The following is a 20,227-nucleotide window of genomic DNA, read 5'->3' as shown; positions in this document are numbered from 1 at the left end:
AATGAAAGGCAGACCAGAGGGGTTAGTACTCTGGGAAGGCATTTCAAGGCTAAGAAACACAAGGGAAAGGTATGCATTATGAAAAAGACACAGGGTGACTCTTGGCCTAAATGAGAACAGAAAACAGACAGACATGAACCATAAATGATCTATTGTTCACATATTATTAGGCATCTGTTGTATACAGAATTGTATGCTAGAAGTTTCAAGGAATATACAAAAGGTAAACTCCATATGTGTTCTTAAACTCAGAGTCCAGTTTTTGTTTTTAATTTTTTTGCCAAGGGCCACCTTGCTCCCAAACACACTTCCTGTTCCACTGAAGACAAATCTCAGAGAACTCCTTAGCCAGGAAGTCTGCTGATGGGAGACACCTGGAGGATCTGTCTCCCACAGAGGCCATGAGTCTCTTCCCAGCACAGATCCACAAGGGAACTTACTAAAGTACACTTTCCCTCATTGTGCCATGTGTGCAGTTCAAGAAAACTCTAGCTCCAGGAAGATAGCCTCCTGGGCTGGAGCTTCCCCTGTACACAGAGGCCTGGAATCCAACAAGCCTAAGGGTAGGAAATGTACAGGGAGGAAAGAGGGCATGACTGGGTGCTCTGGGTCAATGGCCTGGCTCCCCCTGCTCCTCTCCCAGCTGGGAACATAGGGGTGTCCTGAGAGTTTGGGCCACAGGTGGACCACACAACTACCTGTGGTTGTCAACCACCTGTGGGTATATATAACTACAACTAATACACACACAGGATAAAAGGGTCCATCCTGCTCCAGAACAGTGTAGTTCATTCCTCTGACCCCTGATTTCATGAGATCACAGAGCCAGATCTCCCAGGATCTTGGACTGGGAAATATGAGTGAGAGACAGGACCTTAGTCCAATAAAAACAAGAGGTCCACAAATGGTCCAAGGATAACCATCATTCAAATCCCTTCACCAATGGATCAATGTGAGAAACGCTGCCTCAGGGAGATGGCTTGGTGAGCAAAGGCAGACCCTATTCCACAATGCGTGTGGGCCAAATGCTGGGGGCAGGTACCAAGAGTGAAAAGTGCATGTGTGAGCCTCTGTGGCTCTACATCAGGGTACTGTGCCATTAGCCCTCAGGTCCAGGAATTCTGGGGATGAACAGGGCCCCAGACATTTCTGGGGGCTTCACAGGAATGCCGAGGTCCACATCCGCCGCCCCTCCCCCCGCCCCACCAAAGCTCAAGTTACCAATTCCCCTAAAGCCAGGTCTTGCAGGAGCCTTGCAATCCCAGTATGGTCAGGAAGTTCTCTGATAAGAGCTACCCTAGGGGACCTGAATCCCACAGGTTCCCTTACCTTCGATAGGCACAGGGCTGCATGGGCTCTCATGGTCTCACTCAAACCTCCTGCTCTTCTCGGCACTGTTAAGTGCAGAGCAGGTACCCTTAAATACAGGAAAAGGGACTGATTGGGGAAGGGGGAGCGCCGGCCCGTAGGCACACAAACCTAGAAGTCCCGGAACCCTCTGGGCAGGACACTGGTGAGAAACGACGCACGCACAAGCCGGCCTCTCCAAATCCGCAGGCAAGTTTCCTTTGATTAGTCCCAGGATTTCACCCTTGAGGGCTACTTGGGGCCATAGGTAGCGATGTGCGCAGGCAATAAAGGGCAGCCAGTGCGCCTCCAGCTCCAAAGCACAGTAACCGAGTCCCCTGAGGCCAGATCTCGCAATATCTCGGGGCCAGAATCTCGCGGGAACTCGGAAGTCCTGGAAACTCCTTAACCTTGCCGTCCTGGGCAAGTCTCCTGATGAGAGGCACCTGGGAGACCTGACTCCCACAGGCGCCCTGAGTATCGAATCAGCACAGGGCCACAAGGGACTAACTCAAATAACATTTTCCTTTCCTCATCACTAGTGCAGTGCTAGAACACTTAGCCCCATGAAGATGGCCTCCAGAGTCCAGTAAAGACAACAGCAATACAGAATACCAGTGATTAAATGTCATAAAATTTAAGTAGTATAAATTCTACAAAGAACAATGAGTTATAGGACGCTACAGATAAGATTATTTGACAAAGGGAGTAGTGATGTGGGGATGTGAATAGGTTACAAAGCCTAATGGCCAGTAGGAGACCAAGAGGAGGTAAAATACAGTGAATGGGAAGATTACTACCTCCATTTCCCATTGCAACTAGGGGATTTCAATGCTTATCTTTTTATATGTATTGAACGCCCATGAAAGAGTTCCTTTGTATAAAGATTTAAATGAAGCTTTTTTTGAATAATTTGACAACCACTGCAGTAATCAATTGGAAACCGGTGAACAGATTTAAGCTTGGAAATCTCAGGAATGCTTTACCAGGTTTGTAAAAGTATAAAAGATGGAACAGAGACATCAGTTGTAATAGCCCAACTTTAAGGTCAATGGGCAAAGATGTGAAAAAGACAAACTGATAGATTACCAAAAGGAAAAAAAAAAAGAAAAGAAAGGAAGAAAAGAACTAGTACTTCTTGATCACGATTTGATAAGAGAGGGAGATAGAAGACCCTAAGTCACTGGCTTGAAGGACAAGGAACATACCACTGCCATTATTACCCAAGTAGCAACAGTGGTTAGAATATTAACTAATTTAATCATCATAACAATTTTAGGAGATGACTTGTATCATTATTCCTGGTTTACTGGTAAGGAAACTGAGGTTGCAAAGGCCAAGTAATTTGCTGAAGGTCACCTGGTTAGCTCTTGGCAGGGCCAGCATTCAAATTCAGGCTGTGGGGCTCTGGGGCCATGTTCTCAGCCACGGTGCTGTAGAGGATGGAGTAGTTATTTGAGAAAGAAAGCAACTTTTTTTTTTTAAGATTTATTTATTTATTTTGGGGGAAGGGGAGAGGCAGAAGGAGAGGGAGAGAGAGAATATCAAGCTGACTCCCCACTGAGCGTGGAGCCCCATGAGAGGCTCCATCTCATGACCCTGAGATCATGACCTGAGGTGAAATCAAGAGTAAGAGGCTTAACCTACTGAGCCACCCAGGTGCCCCCCAAAAGAGCAACTTTTACTTTGAACATGTGAGATTTGAGGCAAGTGAAACAGAATATCTCTGTGGTACATTTTGCTATCATTACAGTAAGATCTCAGAACATTGCTGCTGTGTAGAGCAAAGTTGACCCTGACAAATGATAAATCTAGATACCACTAAATTATTGTTTGAGTCAATAGGACATCTTGACTTTTTCTGAATGCACTGAGAACTGTAATATTATTTCATTATCACTAAACTACAGCAATTCATAAAGGAATTAGAGAGGGAACTACTTCCCTAGAGACAGTCATGCCATATGGCTGTTATAAAAATATAGTTTTAAATAACATCAAATCTAAGCACTGTTATAGAAATCTCTTCATTCCACACTATGTATAATTCCTAAGGGGTCAATAGAACACTAAATAAGCCCCTGTAATAACAAGGAAATTATCTGATTATGCATTACTTGGCAATTATTAAAAACAACAACTTTAACAATTGTATTTGACTTTTTTAAATGTAGGTTAAGTCCTCCTTAAGTTTTAGTTACCGAACTATCACTGATAATGAGGAAAATGATAGATATTAGTTCCAATTCAGGTACAGAATTTCTGGCATATAATTAGAGATCTGCAAACTCATATGTAGTCAAGAGATGCCTCGTTACCCACAGGTAGTTGACAAAATGCTTTACCACCTGCATACTGCCTGTTAAATTTAGATCAAGATTGACAAAATATTTTTTTTCCTGTGGTGCTTGTAACTCAAAAGCCAAAACTTCTAAGACTCCCTTGCCCTAGTTTCACTTATTTTAATTAATTAATTTATTAATTAATTTATTATTTATATTTGAGAAATCTTCCTTCATAGAAGCCTTTAGAACTCTGTGAAACTTTTTTTTTCTTCTTTTATTCCTTTGCTGTTTGGAATTCCACTTCTGAGTTACAACTATGTGAAAGCTCTAAGATAACCACAACAACAAAAGTGTGGCATCAAATTGAACCTGACCTTCTGGCAGGCAGAATGGAACAAAATCTCTCCTTTAAATCCCTCCAGTATTTGGTGAATCTTCTAATCCTAAAGAACTGACTCTTATTGATTCTTTTTGTGTTATAAAAGAAATATCATATCTGAAGAACTTTTTTATAAGTCTGGAGATTCTCAGCTACTTCGTTGAGAAGAATTCTAATGCTGAGTAAAGAGTCAATCATAAGTACCGAAAGAGAGACTCTGACCATTTGGAGAAAAACATGTAGAGGAATCTTTCATTTCCTTTGAATTTCACCTTGAAGCAACTTATGGCTTTTTGACATATGCTACATTTGGTTGTAGAATCTGAGTATATATCATATATATCATATAAAAAGATTGAGAGAATTCTCAAATACTGAGAATTTATTGAGATTAACTCAAATACTGAGAATATATTGAGATTAACTCAGAGGTAATTGATTTAAACATTGGGATTTCTATCTATCTCTCTCTCTATCTGCATATATACCTATGTACATGATTGTTTTTCTTACTGTAATGTTAATTTGTTTTAAATTTAAATTTTCAAACACATGTGTAAGTACACTCAGTATGCATCCAGTCCTTATGTGATTTGTCAACATTTCAGCATTTTCCACACATGTAAACTATGATTTTCTGAGTTTGAAGTCCCAGCTGCCATTCACTCTGGAAGTTAAGGAATTGTTTCGGGAGCTCTAAGGTCATTCAGCTGCATCTGGGTCACTGAGCTCAGATCCAGGCAGAACAGAATGTTGCTCTTCTCCCAGTGGACTTCTTTTTTAGTGCATGTTACTTTTAATATTCACTCTCTCCCTGGGGTCTAACTAGGTTACAGTCAAAGTCCAGCTCAGCAAAGTGGCCAGATTTCTTATGCTCTTGAGGATATTGTGGACTACATTAATGTTTAAAATATGGATAAAGTAATGTGCCACATATAGATCAAGGGAATGACCTCATGGAACTTCACAATTAAAAAAAAAAAAGCCTTTGTATACATATGCCCTCTAAGTAAACCATTTAAATAACTTGAAGTAATTGTTTTCTAGTCTTGCTTATAAGGTGGGCCCATGGCATGGATCTCAAGAACAGTGCAATAAGGAATCTGTAATGTAATCACTTAGTGTCTAGTGAAATATTGTTTAATAGAACTCAATTGGAAGATACAACGTCTTTATAAATTTTCTTCTAAACACTGGCATTTATACTCAGCCTAGAGGTATTTTCAAAATAATTAGTTACACCAAAAAACACAATTAGTTCTAAAATAGCTAAGATCCATAGCAGAAACGAAAGGTCCTAGTTGTGATTCCAATTCATCAACAACAATACATTTTTAAATCCCCTATTTAAAACTGAAATAATAAAAAAAGTATTTTGGGAGGAGCAATACTAAGGTATTTATTACAGAAGTGATGGGATGTAAAATGTCATAAAAAACAATAAGAATATGAGTTCTTTGGATTGCATTTAACACCCAAAAGTACAACATGTCATGATAATTCCTGGAGAAATATTGAGAAGTCCCAAAACCTTAATTTTCTGTCTTCATGTGAGACCACACCTAAATTGACTTAGGAGAAATTCTGTTATCTTACAAGAGAATTATGTGACCCCTTTTAAGAACTATAAGAAGAACAAAAATCCATTTAGTTCTTTCATACAGAGGAAATTTAACATAACTGTTTGAACAAGTGATAAAGTTGAGAACCAAACTGAGTGCCCTGAAGCACAACAAATACTAGCAACAGCTGGAAGACACCAACTATTCCTAGGACAAACGGACGGTGAGAGGAAATGGTGTAAGAAGAGCAAGAAGGTAGGGTTGTCCGGTGCTAGGCAGACAGAAGCAGGAACCATGGAACACTGGCTTTCTACCAGGAGCAGGAGTCAATATGGATACATAGTCACTGCCAGGAAAGCTACCGTAGGCAGGGAAGGGGGTAGAGGGGAAATACCCTGACTTATTCTCTTCTCACCCACCAACACCTGTAATTTGCTGAATATTAAACAGATGTTAATAGACAGGAAAATCTGCAATACAGAGTAAAGCAAGAGAATGTGAGAAATACAGGAGCAACCAAACAGGCAATTAACTAGCACAGGAATTATAAGAAATGAAAATGTGAAGAATCCATAAATATCAGCTCATCCAACCTCTTACTTGTTCCAAAGCATTCACAGCCAGGAATGGTTCTGAAAAATGTCTGTGCTTATGACAAAACAAAATCCTTCATTTGTAGTCTGATCACGTTTACCAGTGTTCACTGGTTTGCTCATCATCCTTTTTACAGTATCTCTCCAGTTGTAAAGTCCATTTGGCTATCTTAATTATTATTTTATTTGATTGGCTATAGGAACTAAGTACTTATCAAGTTCATTTATGAGTAGTTATCTTCAAGAATGAACAAAAAGACTGATATTGATATGCCATGGCAGAAAGCTAGAGGACTTACAGTTTCAATCTCCTTTAAGTATTTTCTGTAGGCTTTTATGATTCTCTTTAGTGTGTAAGAGTAAAGAATATTTAGTTAAGCAAAGCTGTTCTCATACAGTAAGCTTCAAGTCACAAAACCCAGTCCATATTCATTCTGCTTAGAACACCACCTTCCATTTTGCAAAAATATATCCAGGATTCCAACTATTTATCTCTGAAATCATGTTGAAAGAATTTATTATCTCCTTTCCTGAGAGGTAATATCAGATCTTACTCATATAAAAATACCATTGACTTTCAGTCTTTTTACTGTTCTAAATTCTAATTCTCTATGTCTACCTCATTAAGAATATACTGTGATGGGTTTTTTTCCGCTTTGAATTATGGTCTTAAGCCAGTTTTTAGCACTGATAATGTGGTTGTTTTCATCCCAGCCAAACCCAATTAATTTTCAAGTAAAATTTGAAGGCATGTTATATCAAAGCTTTTACTACAGTTGAAAACAAAATTCAGGAATGGAAAACAGCTGTGTGCCTTTCTCCACTATTTCTATAATTCCCCCTAAGCTTTTGTTGTTTGTTCTTATGCTAGCATGGTTTCTATAGAATTTAGTGTTTGTTTTGTGGGGAGGGAGTTATGGGTGGGTGTTTTCTGTGTTAGGGTTCTCCAAATAGAACCAATAGGATATATGCATGTGTGTATATAAATGTGTATGTATTTAAGAAATTGACCTATATGATTTTGGAAGCTGACAGGTTTGAAATTTGCAGGGCAGTGTGGCAGGCTAGAAATTCCGGTAAGAGTTGATGTTTCAGTCCCAAGTCCTAAGCGATCTTGAGGCAGAACTCCTTCCTTCAGCAGACCTCAGCTTTTTCTCTTAAGGCCTTCAACTGACTGCATAAAGCCCACCCACATAATGGATGCTAATCTACTTTATTCAAAGTCTATTAATTTAAGTTTTCATCATGTCTAAATAATGACTTCACAACAACATGTAGACTGGCCTTTGACTAAACAACTGAGCACCATAGCCTAGTCAAGTTGACACATAAACTACCCCATTTTTGTTTGTTATAATCCTTCCTTTGCCATTTCAAGTGACCAGAAGCCTATTTCACTTGGATTATATTGCATCATTATCTATTATTAAAAATATAGTGCCATAAAATATTTGGAGAAATGTGAATTCTGAGTATGACTCCATTTCTAAAATATAATTTAAGAATATGAAGTATTATTATTATTAATAATCTTTATTTTAAGAAAATGCATCAAAGTGAAAAACGACTTGCAATATTTTCTAAGCAGAAAATCTGATAAAATTCCTGTAGGAGAGGTAAAGTAACTTATATTTATTATAAAATGCCCTCAAAAGCTAATTTAAATTTGTAAAAAGAAATTCCTGATGCTGAACATTTATTCTATAATTTTCACATTATCTTAATTTTTCATACATTTTCACTAAATTTCAGTGGCTATATATGAAATTTCTATTTTGAATGTGTAATTTTTTCTTTTTTTTACAAAACACAGATTTTAGTAACCTCAAAGCCAATGCTTATAGTTTAATTATTATTTTTTTTTAATTTTTTATTGTTATGTTAATCACCATATATTACATCATTAGTTTTTGGTGCAGTGTTCCATGATTCATTGTTTGTTCATAACACCCAGTGCTCCATGCAGAACGTGCCCTCCTCAATACCCATCACCAGGATAACCCATCCCCCTCCCCCTAATTATTATTATTTTGAAACCTGGTAAGAGTTACTGCAGTGAATGTTTCCCTAGTACTTTAGGCAGGATTATATTTAGAAATTTTTTTTTTCTTTTTTATGTAACTACTGCTTTATCACTTTTTTACATTCTACTAATAAAAGAGCATAGGCTTAATAAAATTAATGTTCCTAAGGAAACTAATTTCTTAGTCACTTTATAGTTTTTGTTAATTAAAAAACAAAAAGGAAAATATACTTTTTGTAAATTAAATGTCATTTCTCATATTTTAATGATCCACCTGAGACTGGAAATGAAATAGTTCTCTTTTGTTTAAAGAGAAAAAAGTAACCAAGAAAATAGTTCTTTTTTAATTATTTTGTCCAATGTTGGTTTAAATTTTCTTCCTGATAGCTTTCATATTCTTTCAAAATTCAGCTGCCACAGAGTTTAAGAATTTAGAGGTTCTTATTTCTTTCAGTCTCCTAATAGTAGGATGGATGGTCTACAAATTCAAACTCCACTGGAAAATATTTGTTCTTAACTTTTATTTATTTATTAAAGAACTTAACCAATATTTAGATTATTAAATCACACACTACTTTTTAAATAATAGTAAGTGTGAAAGTTTGAACTAAACAGTCATGGATTTTCTTTCACAAAGTCATACGCTAACCTTATGTATAAAAATATGGATTCTTAATAGTTCCTTTTCTGAAGATAATGTTTTTCTCTATATAAAGATTTTTCAAAAACATAGCTTCATTAATCTTCTCTGTGTCTCCAAAGGTAACTGTGTATGCATGATTTCCATTTTACAGATTATAAACTAACCTGAGGAAACTGTCATGGGATTCATTTTGTTTCTCATGCCAAGCTTTGACCCACAAAGATTTCAAATTTATTATAGGCATAGACTTTATTTTACTCTACTATTATATTCCCCAAAGTCCAAAGAGAATGCAGTCTTGTGTGACTAAAGAAAAAAAAAAAAAAAAGTTTTAAAGTCAGAAAGCCAGGCTTTGAGACATAGCTTTCCCATTTGGACAAATTATTTAACCTCTCCAAATTTACATCTGTGAAACACCTGCTCTCTCTATAACAGTGTTGTTTGTGAGGCGCAAATGAAAGAAATATGTAAATGTGCTTTGTAAATTGTAGCTCCTATATAAATGTTAGTTGTTATGTTATACTTATAACCCCACCTGACACTTTCTTTGAAGCAAATATTTAATCTTTTCAATGTTGGCATTCTTCAAGCCATAGTATATCAGATATGTTTACCAATCATTTACTGAATACATTAAAGAATGAATGCTGTTGAATATTTACTGTGTAGCAGGCCCTGTTCTAGATTCTGGTGTTGAGAGGCTGCATTTTTAAATGTTATCAGGCAGGCCTGGAGATCCTAAATGCTTGAAGGAAGTAAAGGTGAAAGCTTGCGGCTATCTGGGGAAAAACCATCTAGACAAAGGATATAGCAAGTGCCAAGAATGTTCGAGATACAGATAGAAGACAACTGTGCTGCTGCAGTGTAAACAGAGAGAGGGTAGTAGGACGTGAGATCTGAGGTAGTAGGGATAGGGGTACACCAAGAAAGACACTGTGGATTCTTATGATTACTGGTTTTTACTCTGAACAATTTGGCAAGCTTGGAGTGCTTTATACAGGTGACACGCGTCACTGGGTAGCTCCTATAATGAGACTAGAACGCAGAAGAACAAGAGCAGAAGGGACAACACCAGCTGAAGGAGTCAGTGCAGCAGCCCAGGCAAAATATGATTACAATGGTGACCCAACTAAAGTAGTAGTAGAGCAGGTGGTAATAAGAAGGCAGATTATATAGACACATTTTGAATATAGAGCTGATAAAAATCTATGAATGGTATTATGGTAAAACGATGTACAAATTTTGGAAAGACTTATATATTCATAAGATTGAGTCATCTCTTCAATTATTTAGATCTTTTTTAATTCCCCTTAATTAGCTTTGTAGTTTCCAGTGTAGAATTCCAGAACCGATTTTCCTGTATTTTTCCCTAGATACATAATGATTTTTATTGATATTTTAAGTTCCTCTTTATTTTTTCTCCACCATAATTTATATATATATGATTTTTATGTACATAGATAAATATACATAATCTTCTCAAGTCTGTAAGAACTTAATGAATGAATAATACTAGACCTGAAACTAATGTAACATGTAGGTCAACTATACTCAAAAAAAAAAAGACACTAGATGTAAAACAAAAAGATAAAGTGGAATTTGAAAATACTTGATTACAACCAAAGAAGAAGAGGAAAGAGCCATACAGAAATAAAGAACTGAGGCATCTGTGTGATTCAGTAGGTTGGGCATCTGACTCGATTTCAGCTAGGGTCATGATCTCAAGGTTGTGGGATCTAGCCCTGTGTCAGGCTCCCCGTTCAGCCAGGAGTCTGCTTAAGATTCTCTCCCTCTGCCCCTCCCAGCCACCGCTACCACTCTCTCATGTACTCTCTCTCTTTCTAAGAAAAAAAAATAAAAAATGGAAGAACAAAAAAAATGAATAGGATAAAAGCTTTAGACATAAATATATAAATACAAATATATTAATATACATATATAAGCATGCATATGCATACACACACATGTATGCACATTGTAATATTTTAGACATAAACATATATACACATATTATATTTTACATTTATATATGTCTATAGGTATTAAGTGTCAAAAATATGCATTATATACTTCATTCTCTGTTTCATATTTTTTCTTTCGTATGTCCTTCACATAACATAGTCAAATATTTTTTTAAATACAATAAGAATGTATTTTATTTTTACCTTTTTATGCCTTTTCATTACAATAATTTTCCCTTCAAATTTTTTTGTTATGTTAATTACCATATATTACATCATTAGTTTGTGATGTAGTATTCCATGATTCATTGTTTGTGCATAACACCCAGTGCTCCAAGCAGAATGTGCCCTCATTAATACCCATCACCAGGCTAAGCCAGTCCCCCACGCCACTCCTCTCTAGAACCCTCAGTTTGTTTTTCAGAGTCCACCGTCTCTCATACTTCATCTCCCCCTCCGATTTACCCCCCTTCATTCCTCCCCTCCTGCTATCTTCTTCTTTTTTTTTCTTAACATATACTGCATTATTTGTTTCAGAGGTACAGATCTGTGATTCAACAGTCTTGCACAATTCACAGCACTCACCATAGCACATATGCTCCCCAATGTCTATCACCCAGCCACCCCATCCCTCCCACCCCCCACCACTCCAGCAATCCTGTTTGTTTCCTGAGATTAAGAATTCCTCATATCAATGAGGTCATATGATACATGTCTTTCTCTGATTGACTTATTTCACTCAGCATAACACCCTCTGCTACTTTACTGAATTCCTGTATGAGTTCTAGCAGTTTTGGGGTGGAGTCTTTTGGGTTTTCCACATAAAGTATCATATCATCTGCAAAGAGTGAGAGTTTGACTTCCTCTTTGCAAATTTGGATGCCTTTGATTTCTTTTTGTTGTCTGAGTGCTGTGGCTAGGACTTCTAGTACTCTGTTGAATAGCAGTGGTGATAGTGGACATCCCTGCCGCGTTCCTGACCTTAGGGGGAAAGCTCTAAGCTTTTCCCCATTGAGAATGATATTTGCTGTAGGTTTTTCATAGATGGCTTTTATGATATTGAGGTGTGTACCCTCTATCCCTACACTCTGAAGAGTTTTGATCAAGAAAGGATGCTGTACTTTGCCGAATGCTTTTTCTGCATCTATTGAGAGGATCATATGATTCTTGTTCTTTCTTTTGTTAATGTATTGTATCACGTTGATTGATTTGTGGATGTTGAACCAACCTTGCAGCCCAGGGATAAATCCCACTTGGTCATGGTGAATAATCCTTTTAATGTACTGTTGGATCCTATTGGCTAGTATTTTGGTGAGAATTTTTGCATCCATGTTCATCAAGGATATTGGTCTGTAATTCTCCTTTTTGATAGGGTCTTTGTCTGGTTTGGGGATCAAGGTAATGGTGGCCTCATAAAATGAGTTTGGAAGTTTTCCTTCCATTTCTATTTTTTGGAACAGTTTCAGAAGAGTAGGTATTAATTCTTCTTTAAATGTTTGGTAGAATTCCCCTGGGAAGCCATCAGGCCCTGGCCTTTTGTTTGTTGGGAGATTTTTGATGACTGCTTCAATTTCCTTAGTGGTTATATGTCTGTTCAGGTTTTCTTTCTTCCTGGTTCAGTTTTGGTAGTTGATGCATCTCTAGGAATGCATCCATTTCTTCCAGGTTATCTAATTTGCTGGCATAGAGTTGCTCATATGTTCTTATAATTGTTTGTATTTCTTTGGTGTTGGTTGTGATCTCTTCCCCAAATTAGAGAAGTTCTCTGCTATAATTTGCTCCAATATACCTTCTGACCCTCTCTCTCTCTCTTCTTCTTCTGGGATCCCAATTATTCTAATGTTGTTTCATCTTATCGTATCACTTATCTCTCGAATTCTGCCTTAGTGATCCAGTAGTTGTTTATCTCTCTTTTTCTCAGCTTCTTTATTTTCCATCATTTGGTCTTCTATATCGCTGATTCTCTCTTCTACCTCATTTATCCTAGCAGTTAGTGCCCCATTTTTTTATTGCACCTCATTAATAGCCTTTTTGATTTCGACTTGGTTAGATTTTAGTTCTTTTATTTCTCCAGAAAGGATTTCTCTTATAACTTCCATGCTTTTTTTCAAACCCAGCTAGTATCTTTAAAATCATGATTCTGAACTCTATGTCTAACATCATACTAATGTCCATAATGAGTAGGTCCCTGGCAGACAGTACTACCTCTTGTTCTTTTTGTTGAGGTATTTTTTCTGTCTTGTCATTTTGTCCAGAGGAGAACAGATGAATGAGAGAACAAAATGCTAACAGGGTAACGACGTCCCCAGATAATGTACTCTAAACAAATCAGAAAAGACCTGAAACCAGGGGAAAAGAAAGGGAAAGAAAGAGAAAAGAAAGAGAAAAAAAAAAGAAAAAGAAAAAGATAAAAACAATCAAAAAAAGAACAAAACAAAACAAAAAAAACAGAATATGATCAAATATGATCAGGCTAGTGCATAGATCAGTGCCACACACTAGAGTTTGGGTGTATTTTGGTGTGTTAGAAGAAAGTGCCTCCCAAAATTTTAAAGAAAGAAAGACTTATATATGTACAAAAAAGAGTTGATACAATGAAGGGATGGAATATGACTGTAAAGATGAAAATTATAAAAAATTTTACAAAAGGAATTGATAAGAAGTTGTTTGAAAAAAGAAAGAAGAGGATTAAAAAAAAAGAAAGAAAGAAAAAAGAAAAAAAAGGGGGGGAGAGAATGTGATCAGGCAGGAGACTAGAATAAAGCCAAACACTAGAGATTTAGGGTATATTTTGATCTGCTAGAAGAAACTGTATCTCAAAATTTTAAAGAGAGAACAACTTATATATATATATATATATATATATGCCAAAAATAAGGGTAACTACTATGAAGGGATAAAATATGACTCTAAAAATGAAAAATAAAAATGTTTTTTTTAAAAAGGGATTGAGAAGATGTTGGTTGAAAAAGGGAAAAAGAAAAATTAAAAAAAAAAGTTAAAAAAATTAACTTTGAAAGACTAAAGTATCATGGTAAAAAAGCCATGAATTCTATGCACAGTATTCCCCTAGCGCTGGAGTTCTCCCATTCTCCCTGATCGGTAAACTTGGTCTTGGCTGGCTGTTCCTGCTGATCTTCTGGGGGAGGGACTTGTTGCCGTGGTTCGCAAATGTCTTTACCGGAGGCGGAATTGCCCTGCCCTTGTTGGTCCGGGCTAAGCAATCTGCTCGGGTTTGCTCTCAGGAGTTTTTGTTTCCTGCAAGCTTTAGGTACAGCTTTGGAGGACAAGAGTGAAAATGGCCTCCCAATCTCCGCCCCAGAGGAGCCGAGAACTCGGGGCCCCGCTCCTCAGTGCGCCCCCAGAGAAAATCAGTCAATCACTCTCGTCTCCCTGGTTTCCGGCCGCACTCTGTGCTCACCCGGCCTGTGACCGAGCGTTTCTATCTCTGGCACCCGACTCAGTGTGGAGTCTCCAAACCCAGTAGATCCCTGCGGTGCGCTCCCGTGCCGCTCCTCCCGGGGGAGGAAGGGGAGTCTCCCCGGATCTGCTGCTTTTTGGGTCCCTGCTGGAGGAGCAGTGGCCCGACTGTGTCGCCGATCACGGTTTATGGCAACCCCTAGCTGAGAGCCCGTGCCTCGGCTCCGTCTCTGCAGCGGCTTCCCCGCTCTGATACCTGGGAGCTGTGCGACAGTCAGGCGCCCCTGGTCTTTCTGTGACCCCAGGGTCCTGAGACCACACTGTCCCGCGAGGGTTCCACCCTCTGCTTAGCCACTGGAGCGATGTCCCTCAGTGGAGCCGACTTCTAAAAGTTCCGATTTTGTGCTCTGCTGCTCTATCACTTGCCAGAAGCGGCCGATGGAGGCCCCCTCCCCCGCCGTCTATCCTCCCGAATATCTCCTCGGATTCAGTTCTCCACACGTCCTACCTTTCAGAAAGTGGTCGCTTTTCTGTTCAGAGAGTTGCTGCTATTCTTTTCTTCGATCTCCTGTTGAGTTCATATGTGTTCAGAATGGTCTGATCCCTATCTAGCTGAATTCCTGAGACCAGACGAAATCCAGGTCTCCTACTCCTCCGCCATCTTGCTCCGCCCCCCTCAAATATTTTTGATTATGAAATGTTTTTCCTTTATCAACTATTTCCAAACTATGTGTTTTTCTTTTAATGATTACCCTATATATTTTATGCATCCTTGATTTATTACAGTGCAGTACTATTTTTTTAGACAGGGAAAGGGGCAGAGGGAGAGAGAATCTTAAGCAGGCTCCACACCCAGTGCTGAGCCCAATGTGGGGCTCAATCTACCAATCCTGAAATCATGACCTGAACTGAAATCAAGAGTCAGATGCTTAACTGAGCCATCCAGGTGCCCAGTGCAGTACTATTTGTTTTACCACTTCCCAAATAATCCTGGAAATTTAGGACCCTTTAAGTTATTTAATCCTCTTTGACTTTTGTATTAATTTGATATATATTTTAAATTCTAAAACAATTATTGTTAAGAAATATTCATTTTGATTTAGCCATGTATTTAATCTTCCCATTGCTCTTCATGGTTACCTGAATTTCAGTGTTTCCACCTATTATTTTTTTACCTAAATCCTTTATTTTTAAACTCATATATTCTCAAATATTGTTTTGCACCTCTCTCTGTTGCCTCTAGCCCTGGGATTCTAATTACTACTGTGTTGGACAATGGAAATCTTACATGTGTCTTACATTCCTTTCCTTTATTTCCCGTTATATTTTCTCTGTTTTCAATTAAGATAGATATTTTCTACTCCTCTGTCTTCTATTGTTCACTAATTGTGTTTTGCTCTAATTTGCTGATAAAATCACTTAATTGAAGTTTCCCCCCCAGCATTATTAAGGTATAATTGACAAATAAAATTGTAAGCTATTTAAAGTATACCTAATAGTGATTTCATATTTGTATACATTGTGAAGCAATTCCCACCATGTAATTAACACAAAACACATAACCTCATATACTTTTTTTTTTTTTGGCAAGAATATTTAAGTTTTACTCTCAGCAAATTTCAATTATATATTACAATGTTTTTATTTTATTTTATTTATTTATTCATGAGAGACAGAGAGAGACAGAGAGAGAGAGGCAGAGGGAGAAGCAGGTTCCCAAGGAGCCAGGAGCCTGATGTGGGACTTGATCCCAGGACCCTGGGATCATGACCTGAGCCGAAGGCAGACACTTAACCATCTGAGCCACCCAGGCGTCCAGCTATAGTCATCATGTTTTGCATTATATCCTCAGACCTTATTCATCTTACACTTAAAAATTTGCATGCCAGCAAGCATTGGCAAGGATGTAGAGAAAAGGGAACCCTTGTACACTGTTGGTGGGAATGTAAATTGATTCAGCCACTATGGAAAACAACATGGTGGTTCCTAAAAAATTAAAAATAGAACTACCATAGGATCCAGCAATTCCACTTCTGGGTATATACCCAAATTAAATAAAAAAAAGAATTTTGAAGAGATATCTGCACTCCCATTTTTATTGCAGTATTATTCACAATAGCCAAGATAGGGAAACAATAACCTAAATGTCTGTCAATGGATGAATAAATAAAGAAGATGTGAGATATATGTGTGTGTGTGTATATATGTATATATATATCTTATTCATATGCATTTATATACACGATACGTGTGTGTATATATATATATATATACCTTATTCATATGCATGTATACACACACACACATATTATTCAGACATGAGAAAGAGGACATCCTTCATTTGCAACAACATACATTGACCTTGAAGACATTATTATTATTATTATGCTAAGTGAGATAAGTCAAATAAGTACTGTGTGGTAAAACTTGTATGTAGAATCTGAAAAGGCCAAACTTGCAAAAGCAGAATAAAATGGTGGTTAACAGAGGTTGGGAGATGGGGGATAGGAGAAATGTTGAAGGGTACAAACTTGCAATGAGTAGTAAATAAATCCTAGAGTTTTAATGCACAGTATAATGAATATAGACTACAATAGTATAATCATTGAACTTTCTAAGAGACTGGATCTTAATTATTCCAACCACTAAAAAGAAATGATAATTATGTGGTGATAGAGGTACTAATTATCACTACAATGGAAATTATATTATAAATATATAAATGTATTGAATAAACATGTTGTAAATTTACACAATGTTACCTGTCAAATATATTTCAATTAAAGAATTTTTTTAAATGAATTGAATGTTAGCAAATTGAATCCCACAAAATAAACAGGAAATTAAACCACAAAAAATCCAGTATGTTCCAAGCATGTCCAGTTGCTGGACATCCACATTAATAAAATAGAGAAAAAGGATGTGATCAATACAATAAACACAAAAAAGAAGGATAAAATAAAAAATGTTTCATCAATTATAATCTGAGTGAAATAGAACTAGAGGGGAACTTCTTTGTTGATCTTGTAGGTGGTATCTACGGATATCCCAAAGCAAACATTTTAGTTAATGATGAAATATTAAAAGTTCTATTTCTGAGATTGGGAATGAGACAACAATGTCTATTCTTATCCCTTTTATTGAACATAGTACTGAATGTTCTAGTCACTGCAGAAATACAAGAATAAAAGGTATAAGAATTTGAATGTAGGACTTAAAACTCTCATGACATCAAACAACACAGTTGTATACTTTAAAATTCAAAATTATCTATAGTCAAGTTATTAGAATTAATATGCGGAATTAGCACAAATTTTGAATGTGAAGATTGACCATGAAATTTGAAAACATACAAATACAGATTACAAATTATAACAAATTATATATTGATATTACACTGTAAGAACAGTAAGTTCAGTGACAATACATGGTATGGTCAATGTGTTGTCTCTCATTAGCAATACAGAATTCCATAATGTTGCATAAAATTGAACTGAGAGCTTTACTACAGCATTTCCATCGAAGTCCCTATAATTAAGTCTTTGATGTGTCACTCTATATGACTTCTGCATAATTTTCACTGAAGAAACCTCTGCTTTGAGCATAACCAACGGTATATTCAGTGCCTTATTTCAATGGTGGCATGTAGTAGGCACTCAAACTACCTACTGTTGAATGACCAAATAAATGACTATAATGTTTTCCCAATCTCTAAAATCTCTTAGATCTATTCTATTCAAATCCTTTTTATTGTAAGATGGACAATTTTTTTGAGAGATAAAAGTATGAAATGTCTCTTCTCTCTTAACAATATTGTCTATTTAATTTCCTTCTTCAATCAAGTAAATTGAGCAATATATGTTTTTTTGCATCTCCTTGTTAGTGATGTGTAAATAACTGCCCAGAGCAGAGAGAGGCAATATGGTATTGCTGAACAAGATGCACAGATTACTGTAAAACAGACTGGCTTCCAATTCTAGTCATTAGTTACGGCACAATAATTCTATGACCTAAGGCAAGTTACTTTACCTTTCTAAACCTCTGTTTATGCAGTTAAAAATGGGAAAATAATACCTATCTCTCAAAGTCACTGTAAAACTTAAAATATGATCATATATGCTAGCTCTTTTTTGTAACATTTAGTACATGGTAAGTATTTTATTATTGTTGTTGTTGTTATTACAAATCAATAACTGCACAATCTCTATACATATCTCCCAATGGAAACTCCAGAACTTCTAAATAAGAAGAGCTCAGAGAAATCTAGTTGTAAGAGGAGTTCTAAAAAATGTGTTTTGAAACTACAGTTGCACAGTATGTGCACTCTTTTTATTTAGAGTACACTTTTTATTTGACATGTCTTCGGCACAGTGGGCAATGGAGAATATTGGGAGTATTGATATTCCTCCACTGACATTGTGCAATTATCCTCTTGGGTGTGATGAATTTCTTAGTGTAAAGTAGAAGGAAAAAAATATATACTGCCTTTCAAAAGCGAAGTCATTAATTCTGAAGAGGAGCAAGTTAAAAGGCAGCTGCTAAGATCTATGAAGTTCTACCAAGAGCAATGAAGGTATTTATTAATTGCCATGTCTCATTACTGTACAACCTTTGGAATATGATGGCCTTCAGTAAGCAGTATGTTGGCCTTTAATGGCATTAGCCTATAGCACACGTGTTAAAAAGGAAAACAGTATTGGTGGAAGATTACACACTACAATGCGGGTAACTCAGAACCACAATTTTATTTTCAATACAAAATGTATTGTAGGTTGGTGTAAGATTCAAAACAATCTCAAAAGTACATTATTTAAAAAAGTGTTAGTTGTTCAAAGGCAATACCCAAGATGGGCAGAGAATTGAAGTAACAATTGTTGCTGAGATCATTTGAAAGCCAGAGGGAAGAGGTGGTCATTTCTTTCCAAGATTCATTGGCTCTGTTTTTGCTGAACAAAATCACAGTCAGAACATAATTGCAATCTCAAAGAAATACAGATAAACATATTCATGAAATGAATGTTTGTGTTGTTTCTGAGACCATTTAAGCACTGGAGAGAGAGCAGTGTGAAACCTGAAACCAGAGAGCCTTGCCCTTGAAGTTTACATTCAGTCATCAAAACATGAAGTGTCAAAAATTTCTATCTAGTGTTTGGGAAGTGAAGTGGGACAGCCTTTATTCAGTACTTCAGCTTTGTTCAGATTTAAATTATTGGCAATCAGAAAAAAATGAATGGAAAAAAAATGATCTTACACAGACTCTGCCAGCACCAGGATTTTTAAGTAGTACAATGGTTCTTTAGGATCTTCCAATTATAGGGAGCAAAAGAAAAATTTGGAGGGTAAGATTATCATTGTGTCAAAGAAATTATAATTCCCCAAGATTGCAGCTGCTAATATAATGATAAAAATTTTAAGATTATTCTATAAAATTGTTTAGCAAGTTTGGTTTGCTAACATTTTGTGGTCAGAATTTGGGTATGAAAGCCTGAAAAGATAGTAATATCTTTTCTTATTTGTTTGTTTGTTTTCTTGCTCAGTAAAAAGAGAGAGCTACAAATTGAGGTTGATAGAATTTCTCCTCCAAATTCCAACTACAACTTGGTCTGAATTCTGACAAGGAGTTTCTGAAACTCAAAGTGACACTCACTCTGCCTCATGCTATTTAACTGCAAAAATCAACTGTGGGACTCAGGATAGCAACTGATTGTGTGACTCCATCGAGTGTTCATAAGCACCTATTGTAATGTGCTTAACATTATGCTAATTGCTGCAAATATACAAGAGAAGTTTAAGACATAGGCTTAACTCTTAAAGACTTTAAGAGTTTATTTGGAATTGCATATGTAATAAATACCTTAAGAGAACAACAAAACACCTTGCATAATTAAAGGCAGAATTTTAGGGGAAGAGAAAGTTAATAGATACTTTGCTAATTAGAAAAGAACTGCAGGAGGGAATGAACTATATAGAGGCTAGCCCACTGACCTGGGTGGGATTTGCGTTGGCAAAAAGAA

The 20,227-nt window shown here is 36.7% G+C and overlaps 1 long non-coding RNA gene across 1 annotated transcript in view; it reads right to left on the bottom strand.

Annotated features, from left to right (window-relative positions):
* The window catches only part of LOC112821851 (uncharacterized), a 50,604-nt gene extending 48,924 nt beyond the window's left edge, over positions 1 to 1,680 (bottom strand). Inside the window, exon 1 of the long non-coding RNA XR_003207563.2 lies at positions 1,480 to 1,680. This is a non-coding gene — a long non-coding RNA (uncharacterized lncRNA). The remainder of the gene's footprint in view (positions 1 to 1,479) is intronic.
* Positions 1,681 to 20,227: the final 18,547 nt, after the last annotated feature.

Source organism: Callorhinus ursinus, unplaced genomic scaffold (assembly GCF_003265705.2).
Source record: "Callorhinus ursinus isolate GAN/ISIS: 27379988/994484 unplaced genomic scaffold, GSC_fseal_2.0 scaffold8, whole genome shotgun sequence".
NCBI classification, from domain to species: Eukaryota; Metazoa; Chordata; class Mammalia; order Carnivora; family Otariidae; genus Callorhinus; species Callorhinus ursinus.
Note: the sequence above shows the minus strand (reverse complement) of the source record. Positions and strands in the feature narration are given on the sequence as shown.